This window comes from Heterodontus francisci, chromosome 5 (assembly GCF_036365525.1).
Source record: "Heterodontus francisci isolate sHetFra1 chromosome 5, sHetFra1.hap1, whole genome shotgun sequence".
In the NCBI taxonomy this organism is placed as follows: Eukaryota; Metazoa; Chordata; class Chondrichthyes; order Heterodontiformes; family Heterodontidae; genus Heterodontus; species Heterodontus francisci.
In genome coordinates this window covers 204466330-204478976 of record NC_090375.1, presented here as the reverse complement: position 1 = coordinate 204478976, position 12647 = coordinate 204466330, and positions in this window count along the sequence as shown.

The window sequence follows — 12647 nt, the reverse complement described above, 5'->3', positions numbered from 1 at the left end:
ACACTGTCTCACACACACTCACTCTCTCACACTCACACACACACAAACTCTCTCACACTGTCTCACACACACTCACTCTCTCACACTGTCTCACACACACTCACTATCTCACACTGCCTCACACACAATCACTCTCTCACTCTCACACACATTCACTCTCTCACTGTCTCACACACACTCACTCTCTCACACTGTCTCACACACATTCACTCTCTCACACTGCCTCACACACACTCAATCTCTCACACTGTCTCACACACTCACTCTCTCACACTGCCTTACACACCCTCACTCTCTCACACTGTCTCACACACATTCACTCTCTCACACTCTCACACACACTCACTCTCTCTCACACATTCACTCTCTCACACTGTCTCACACAGACTCACTCTCTTACACTGCCTCAAACACACTCACTCTCTCACACGCTCTCACTCTCTCATACTGTCTCACACACACTCACTCTCTCACACTGTCTCACACACATTCACACTCTCACACTGTCTCACACACACTCACTCTCTCACACTGTCTCACACACTCACTCTCTCACACTGTCTCACACAAACTCACTCTCTCACACTGTCTCACATACTCACTCTCTCAGACTATCTCACACACAGTCACATTCTCACACTGTCTCACAAACTCACTCTCTCACACTGTCTCACACACACTCACTCTCACACTGTCTCACACACATTCACTCTCTCACACTGTCTCACACACACTCACTCTCTCAAACTCACACACGCACAAACTCTCTCACACTGCCTCACACACACTCACTCTCTCACACTGTCTCGCACACTCACCTCTCACACACTCCCATGCTGTCGCGCACACTCTCACTCTCTGACACTGTCTCACACACACTCACTCTCTCACACTGCCTCACACACACTCACTCTCTCACACTGTCTCACACACACCCACTCTCTCACACTGCCTCACACACATTCACTCTCTCACACATTCTCACACACACTCACTCTCTCACACTGCCTCACACACCCTCACTCTCTCACACTGTCTCACACTCTCACTCTCTCACACTGTCTCACACACACTCGGTCTCTCACACTGTCTCACACACACTCACTCTCTCACACTGCCTCGGACACACTCACTCTCTCACACTGTCTCTCACACACTCACTCTCTCACACGCACTCACTCACTCACACTGCCTCACACACACTCACTCTCTCACACTGTCCCACACACACCCACTCTCTCACTGTCTCACACACATTCACTCTCTCACACAGTCTCACACACACTCACTCTCTCACACTGCCTCACACACACTCACTCTCTCACACTGTCTCACACACACCCACTCTCTCACTGTCTCACACACATTCACTCTCTCACACAGTCTCACACACACTCACTCTCTCACACTGTCTCACACTCTCACTCTCTCACACTGTCTCACACACACTCAGTCTCTCACACTGTCTCACACACACTCACTCTCTCACACTGCCTCGGACACACTCACTCTCTCACACTGTCTCTCACACACTCGCTCTCTCACACGCACTCACTCACTCATAGTGTCTCACACACACTCACTCTCTCACACTGTCTCAGACACACTCACTCTCTCACACTCACACACACACACACACTCTCACACTGTCTCACACACACTCACTCTCACACTGTCTGACACACATTCACTCTCTCACACTGCCTCACGCACACTCACTCTCTCACACTGTCTCACACACTCACTCTCTCACACTGCCTCACACACACTCACTCTCTCACACTGTCTCGCACACTCACCTCTCACACACTCACTCTCATGCTGTCGCGCACACTCGCACTCTCTGACACTGTCTCACACACACTCACTCTCTCTCACTGCCACAGGCACACCCACTCTCTCACACTGTCTCACACACTCACTCTCTCACACTGTCTCACACACACTCACTCCCTCGCACACACTCACTCTCTCATCGTGTCTCACACACACTCACTCTCTCACACTGTCTCACACACACTCACTCTCTCACACTCACACACACAAACTCTCTCACACTGTCTCACACACACTCACTCCCTCACACACACTCACTCTCTCATAGTGTCTCACACACACTCACTCTCTCACACTGTCTCACACACACTCACTCTCTCACACTCACACACACACAAACTCTCTCACACTGTCTCGCACACACTCACTCTCTCACACTGTCTCACACACACTCACTCTCTCACACTGCCTCACACACACTCACTCTCTCACTTTCACACACATTCACTCTCTCACTGTCTCACACACACTCACTCTCTCACACTGTCTCACACACATTCACTCTCTCACACTGCCTCACACACACTCACTCTCTCACACTGTCTCACACACATTCACTCTCTCACACTGTCTCACACACACTCACTCTCTCTCACACATTCACTCTCTCACACTGTCTCACACAGACTCACTCTCTTACACTGCCTCAAACACACTCACTCTCTCACACGCTCTCACTCTCTCATACTGTCTCACACACACTCACTCTCTCACACTGTCTCACACACATTCACACTCTCACACTGTTTCACACACACTCACTCTCTCACACTGTCTCACACACTCACTCTCTCACACTGTCTCACACACACTCACTCTCTCACACTGTCTCACATACTCACTCTCTCAGACTATCTCACACACAGTCACATTCTCACACTGTCTCACACACTCACTCTCTCACACTGTCTCACACACACTCACTCTCACACTGTCTCACACACATTCACTCTCTCACACTGTCTCACACACACTCACTCTCTCAAACTCACACACGCACAAACTCTCTCACACTGCCTCACACACACTCACTCTCTCACACTGTCTCGCACACTCACCTCTCACACACTCCCATGCTGTCGCGCACACTCTCACTCTCTGACACTGTCTCACACACACTCACTCTCTCTCACTGCCTCACACACACTCACTCTCTCACACTGTCTCACACACATTCACTCTGTCACACTGCCTTACACACTCTCCCTCTCTGACACTGTCTCACACACACTCACTCTCTCACACTGCCTCACACACACTCACTCTCTCACACTGTCTCACACACACCCACTCTCTCACTGTCTCACACACATTCACTCTCTCACACAGTCTCACACACACTCACTCTCTCACACTGCCTCACACACACTCACTCTCTCACACTGTCTCACACTCTCACTCTCTCACACTGTCTCACACACACTCAGTCTCTCACACTGTCTCACACACTCACTCTCTCACACTGCCTCGGACACACTCACTCTCTCACACTTTCTCTCACGCACTCGCTCTCTCACACGCACTCACTCACTCACACTGCCTCACACACACTCACTCTCTCACACTGTCTCACACTCTCACTCTCTCACACTGTCTCACACACACTCAGTCTCTCACACTGTCTCACACACACTCACTCTCTCACACTGCCTCGGACACACTCACTCTCTCACACTGTCTCTCACACACTCGCTCTCTCACACGCACTGACACACTCATAGTGTCTCACACACACTCACTCTCTCACACTGTCTCAGACACACTCACTCTCTCACACTCACACACACACACACTCTCACACTGTCTCACACACACTCACTCTCACACTGTCTGACACACACTCACTCTCTCACTGTCTCACACACATTCACTCTCTCACACAGTCTCACACACACTCACTCTCTCACACTGCCTCACACACACTCACTCTCTCACACTGTCTCACACTCTCACTCTCTCACACTGTCTCACACACACTCAGTCTCTCACACTGTCTCACACACACTCACTCTCTCACACTGCCTCGGACACACTCACTCTCTCACACTTTCTCTCACACACTCACTCACTCATAGTGTCTCACACACACTCACTCTCTCACACTGTCTCAGACACACTCACTCTCTCACACTCACACACACACACACACACTCTCACACTGTCTCACACACACTCACTCTCACACTGTCTGACACACACTCACTCTCTCACTGTATCACACACATTCACTCTCTCACACTGCCTCACGCACACTCACTCTCTCACACTGTCTCACACACTCACTCTCTCACACTGCCTCACACACACTCACTCTCTCACACTGTCTCGCACACTCACCTCTCACACACTCACTCTCATGCTGTCGCGCACACTCGCACTCTCTGACACTGTCTCACACACACTCACTCTCTCTCACTGCCACAGACACACTCACTCTCTCACACTGTCTCACACACTCACTCTCTCACACTGTCTCACACACACTCACTCCCTCACACACACTCACTCTCTCATAGTGTCTCACACACACTCACTCTCTCACACTGTCTCACACACACTCACTCTCTCACACTCACACACACACAAACTCTCTCACACTGTCTCACACACACTCACTCTCTCACACTGTCTCACACACACTCACTCTCTCACACTGCCTCACACACACTCACTCTCTCACTCTCACACACATTCACTCTCTCACTGTCTCACACACACTCACTCTCTCACACTGTCTCACACACACTCACTCTCTCACACTGTCTCACACACTCACTCTCTCACACTGCCTCACACACCCTCACTCTCTCACACTGTCTCACACACATTCTTTCTCTCACACTGTCTCACACACACTCACTCTCTCTCACACATTCACTCTCTCACACTGTCTCACACAGACTCACTCTCTTGCACTGCCTCAAACACACTCACTCTCTCACACGCTCTCACTCTCTCATACTGTCTCACACACACTCACTCTCTCACACTGTCTCACACACATTCACACTCTCACACTGTCTCACACACACTCACTCTCTCACACTGTCTCACACACTCACTCTCTCACACTGTCTCACACACACTCACTCTCTCACACTGTCTCACATACTCACTCTCTCAGACTATCTCACACACTGTCACATTCTCACACTGTCTCACACACTCACTCTCTCACACTGTCTCACACACACTCACTCTCACACTGTCTCACACACATTCACTCTCTCACACTGTCTCACACACACTCACTCTCTCAAACTCACACACGCACAAACTCTCTCACACTGTCTCACACACACTCACTCTCTCACACTGCCTCACACACACTCACTCTCTCACTCTCACACACATTCACTCTCTCACTGTCTCACACACACTCACTCTCTCACACTGTCTCACACACATTCACTCTCACACACTGCCTCACACACACTCACTCTCTCACATTGTCTCACACACTCACTCTCTCACACTGCCTCACACACCCTCACTCTCTCACACTGTCTCACACACATTCACTCTCTCACACTGTCTCACACACACTCACTCTCTCTCACACATTCACTCTCTCACACTGTCTCACACAGACTCACTCTCTCACACTGCCTCACACACACTCACTCTCTCACACGCTCTCACTCTCTCATACTGTCTCACACACACTCACTCTCTCACACTGTCTCACACACATTCACACTCTCACACTGTCTCACACACACATCACTCTCTCACACTGTCTCACACACTCACTCTCTCAGACTATCTCACACACAGTCACACTCTCACACTGTCTCACACACATTCACTCTCTCACACTGCCTCACACACACTCACTCTCTCACACTGTCTCACACACATTCACTCCCTCACACTGCCTCACACACACTCACTCTCTCACACTGTCTCACACGGTCACTCTCTCACACTGTCTCACACACACTCACTCTCTCACACTGCCTCACACACAGTCACTCTCTCGCAATGTCTCGCACACTCACCTCTCACACACTCTCATGCTGTCGCGCACACTCTCACTCTCTGACACTGTCTCACACACACTCACTCTCTCACACTGCCTCACACACACTCACTCTCTCACTCTCACACACATTCACTCTCTCACTGTCTCACACACACTCACTCTCTCACACTGTCTCACACACATTCACTCTCTCACACTGCCTCACACACACTCACTCTCTCACACTGTCTCACACACTCACTCTCTCACACTGCCTCACACACCCTCACTCTCACACTGTCTCACACACATTCACTCTCTCACACTGTCTCACACACACTCACTCTCTCTCACACATTCACTCTCTCACACTGTCTCACACACACTCACTGCCTCACACGCTCTCACTCTCACATACTGTCTCACACACACTCACTCTCTCACACTGTCTCACACACATTCTCACTCTCACACTGTCTCACACACACTCACTCTCTCACACTGTCTCACACACTCACTCTCTCACACTGTCCCACACACACTCACTCTCTCACACTGTCTCACACACACTCACTCTCTCACACTGTCTCACACACATTCACACTCTCACACTGTCTCACACACACTCACTCTCTCACACTGTCTCACACACTCACTCTCTCACACTGTCCCACACACACTCACTCTCTCACACTGTCTCACATACTCACTCTCTCAGACTATCTCACACACAGTCTCATTCTCACACTGTCTCACACACTCACTCTCTCACACTGTCTCACACACACTCAGTCTCTCACACTGTCTCACACACTCACTCTCTCACACTGCCTCGGACACACTCACTCTCTCACACTTTCTCTCACGCACTCGCTCTCTCACACGCACTCACTCACTCACACTGCCTCACACACACTCACTCTCTCACACTGTCTCACACTCTCACTCTCTCACACTGTCTCACACACACTCAGTCTCTCACACTGTCTCACACACACTCACTCTCTCACACTGCCTCGGACACACTCACTCTCTCACACTGTCTCTCACACACTCGCTCTCTCACACGCACTGACACACTCATAGTGTCTCACACACACTCACTCTCTCACACTGTCTCAGACACACTCACTCTCTCACACTCACACACACACACACTCTCACACTGTCTCACACACACTCACTCTCACACTGTCTGACACACACTCACTCTCTCACTGTCTCACACACATTCACTCTCTCACACAGTCTCACACACACTCACTCTCTCACACTGCCTCACACACACTCACTCTCTCACACTGTCTCACACTCTCACTCTCTCACACTGTCTCACACACACTCAGTCTCTCACACTGTCTCACACACACTCACTCTCTCACACTGCCTCGGACACACTCACTCTCTCACACTTTCTCTCACACACTCACTCACTCATAGTGTCTCACACACACTCACTCTCTCACACTGTCTCAGACACACTCACTCTCTCACACTCACACACACACACACACACTCTCACACTGTCTCACACACACTCACTCTCACACTGTCTGACACACACTCACTCTCTCACTGTATCACACACATTCACTCTCTCACACTGCCTCACGCACACTCACTCTCTCACACTGTCTCACACACTCACTCTCTCACACTGCCTCACACACACTCACTCTCTCACACTGTCTCGCACACTCACCTCTCACACACTCACTCTCATGCTGTCGCGCACACTCGCACTCTCTGACACTGTCTCACACACACTCACTCTCTCTCACTGCCACAGACACACTCACTCTCTCACACTGTCTCACACACTCACTCTCTCACACTGTCTCACACACACTCACTCCCTCACACACACTCACTCTCTCATAGTGTCTCACACACACTCACTCTCTCACACTGTCTCACACACACTCACTCTCTCACACTCACACACACACAAACTCTCTCACACTGTCTCACACACACTCACTCTCTCACACTGTCTCACACACACTCACTCTCTCACACTGCCTCACACACACTCACTCTCTCACTCTCACACACATTCACTCTCTCACTGTCTCACACACACTCACTCTCTCACACTGTCTCACACACACTCACTCTCTCACACTGTCTCACACACTCACTCTCTCACACTGCCTCACACACCCTCACTCTCTCACACTGTCTCACACACATTCTTTCTCTCACACTGTCTCACACACACTCACTCTCTCTCACACATTCACTCTCTCACACTGTCTCACACAGACTCACTCTCTTGCACTGCCTCAAACACACTCACTCTCTCACACGCTCTCACTCTCTCATACTGTCTCACACACACTCACTCTCTCACACTGTCTCACACACATTCACACTCTCACACTGTCTCACACACACTCACTCTCTCACACTGTCTCACACACTCACTCTCTCACACTGTCTCACACACACTCACTCTCTCACACTGTCTCACATACTCACTCTCTCAGACTATCTCACACACTGTCACATTCTCACACTGTCTCACACACTCACTCTCTCACACTGTCTCACACACACTCACTCTCACACTGTCTCACACACATTCACTCTCTCACACTGTCTCACACACACTCACTCTCTCAAACTCACACACGCACAAACTCTCTCACACTGTCTCACACACACTCACTCTCTCACACTGCCTCACACACACTCACTCTCTCACTCTCACACACATTCACTCTCTCACTGTCTCACACACACTCACTCTCTCACACTGTCTCACACACATTCACTCTCACACACTGCCTCACACACACTCACTCTCTCACATTGTCTCACACACTCACTCTCTCACACTGCCTCACACACCCTCACTCTCTCACACTGTCTCACACACATTCACTCTCTCACACTGTCTCACACACACTCACTCTCTCTCACACATTCACTCTCTCACACTGTCTCACACAGACTCACTCTCTCACACTGCCTCACACACACTCACTCTCTCACACGCTCTCACTCTCTCATACTGTCTCACACACACTCACTCTCTCACACTGTCTCACACACATTCACACTCTCACACTGTCTCACACACACATCACTCTCTCACACTGTCTCACACACTCACTCTCTCAGACTATCTCACACACAGTCACACTCTCACACTGTCTCACACACATTCACTCTCTCACACTGCCTCACACACACTCACTCTCTCACACTGTCTCACACACATTCACTCCCTCACACTGCCTCACACACACTCACTCTCTCACACTGTCTCACACGGTCACTCTCTCACACTGTCTCACACACACTCACTCTCTCACACTGCCTCACACACAGTCACTCTCTCGCAATGTCTCGCACACTCACCTCTCACACACTCTCATGCTGTCGCGCACACTCTCACTCTCTGACACTGTCTCACACACACTCACTCTCTCACACTGCCTCACACACACTCACTCTCTCACTCTCACACACATTCACTCTCTCACTGTCTCACACACACTCACTCTCTCACACTGTCTCACACACATTCACTCTCTCACACTGCCTCACACACACTCACTCTCTCACACTGTCTCACACACTCACTCTCTCACACTGCCTCACACACCCTCACTCTCACACTGTCTCACACACATTCACTCTCTCACACTGTCTCACACACACTCACTCTCTCTCACACATTCACTCTCTCACACTGTCTCACACACACTCACTGCCTCACACGCTCTCACTCTCACATACTGTCTCACACACACTCACTCTCTCACACTGTCTCACACACATTCTCACTCTCACACTGTCTCACACACACTCACTCTCTCACACTGTCTCACACACTCACTCTCTCACACTGTCCCACACACACTCACTCTCTCACACTGTCTCACACACACTCACTCTCTCACACTGTCTCACACACATTCACACTCTCACACTGTCTCACACACACTCACTCTCTCACACTGTCTCACACACTCACTCTCTCACACTGTCCCACACACACTCACTCTCTCACACTGTCTCACATACTCACTCTCTCAGACTATCTCACACACAGTCTCATTCTCACACTGTCTCACACACTCACTCTCTCACACTGTCTCACACACACTCACTCTCACACTGTCTCACACACATTCACTCTCTCACACTGTCTCACACACACTCTCTCACACTCACACTCACACACACACAAACTCTCTCACACTGTCTCACGCACACTCACTCTCTCACACTGTCTCACACACATTCACTCTCTCACACTGCCTCACACACACTCACTCTCTCACTCTCACACACAATCACTCTCTCACTGTCTCACACACACTCACTCTCTCACACTGTCTCACACACATTCACCCTCTCACACTGCCTCACACACACTCACTCTCTCACACTGTCTCACACACTCACTCTCTCACACTGCCTCACACACCCTCACTCTCTCACACTGTCTCACACTCACTCACTCTCTCACACTCACACACACACACACACTCTCACACTGTCTCACACACACTCACTCTCACACTGTCTGACACACACTCACTCTCTCACTGTATCACACACATTCACTCTCTCACAGTGCCTCACGCACACTCACTCTCTCACACTGTCTCACACACTCACTCTCTCACACTGCCTCACACACACTCACTCTCTCACACTGTCTCACACACACTCACTCTCACACTGTATCACACACATTCACTCTCTCACACTGTCTCACACACACTCTCTCACACTCACACTCACACACACACAAACTCTCTCACACTGTCTCACGCACACTCACTCTCTCACACTGTCTCACACACACTCACTCTCTCACATTGCCTCACACACACTCACTCTCTCACTCTCACACATATTCACTCTCTCACTGTCTCACACACACTCACTCTCTCACACTGTCTCACACACATTCACTCTCTCACACTGCCTCACACACACTCACTCTCTCACACTGTCTCACACACTCACTCTCTCACACTGCCTCACACACCCTCACTCTCTCACACTGTCTCACACACACTCACTCTCTCACACTCACACACACACACACACACACACACTGTCTCACACACACTCACTCTCACACTGTCTGACACACACTCACTCTCTCACTGTATCACACACATTCACTCTCTCACAGTGCCTCACGCACACTCACTGTCTCACACTGTCTCACACACTCACTCTCTCACACTGCCTCACACACACTCACTCTCTCACACTGTCTCACACACTCACCTCTCACACACTCACTCTCATGCTGTCGCACACACTCGCACTCTCTGACACTGTCTCACACACACTCACTCTCTCACACTGTCTCACACACTCACTCTCTCACACTGTCTCACACACACTCACTCCCTCACACACACTCACTCTCTCATAGTGTCTCACACACACTAACTCACTCACACTGTCACACACACACTCACTCTCTCACACTCACACACACACAAACTCTCTCACACTGTCTCACACACACTCACTCTCTCACACTGTCTCACACACACTCACTCTCTCACACTGCCTCACACACACTCACTCTCTCACTCTCACACACATTCACTCTCTCACTGTCTCACACACACTCACTCTCTCACACTGTCTCACACACATTCACTCTCTCACACTGCCTCACACACCCTCACTCTCTCACACTGTCTCACACACATTCACTCTCTCACACTGTCTCACACACACTCACTCTCTCTCACACATTCACTCTCTCACACTGTCTCACACACACTCACTCTCTTAGACTGCCTCACACACACTCACTCTCTCACACGCTCTCACTCTCTCATACTGTCTCACACACACTCACTCTCTCACACTGTCTCACACACATTCACACTCTCACACTGTCTCACACACACTCACTCTCTCACACTGTCTCACACACTCACTCTCTCACACTGTCTCACACACACTCACTCTCTCACACTGTCTCACATACTCACTCTCTCAGACTATCTCACACACAGTCACATTCTCACACTGTCTCACACACTCACTCTCTCACACTGTCTCACACACACTCACTCTCACACTGCCTCACACACACTCACTCTCTCACACTGTCTCACACTGTCACTCTCTCACACTGTCTCACACACACTCACTCTCTCACACTGCCTCACACACACTCACTCTCTCGCAATGTCTCGCACACTCACCTCTCACACACTCTCATGCTGTCGCGCACACTCTCACTCTCTGACACTGTCTCACACACACTCACTCTCTCACACTGCCTCACACACACTCACTCTCTCACTCTCACACACATTCACTCTCTCACTGTCTCACACACACTCACTCTCTCACACTGTCTCACACACATTCACTCTCTCACACTGCCTCACACACACTCGCTCTCTCACACTGTCTCACACACTCACTCTCTCACACTGCCTCACACACCCTCACTCTCTCACACTGTCTCACACACATTCACTCTCTCATACTGTCTCACACACACTCACTCTCTCTCACACATTCACTCTCTCACACTGTCTCACACACACTCACTCTCTCACACTGCCTCACACACACTCACTGCCTCACACGCTCTCACTCTCTCATACTGTCTCACACACACTCACTCTCTCACACTGTCTCACACACATTCACACTCTCACACTGTCTCACACACACTCACTCGCTCACACTGTCTCACACACTCACTCTCTCACACTCTCCCACACACACTCACTCTCTCACACTGTCTCACATACTCACTCTCTCAGACTATCTCACACACAGTCTCATTCTCACACTGTCTCACACACTCACTCTCTCACACTGTCTCACACACACTCAC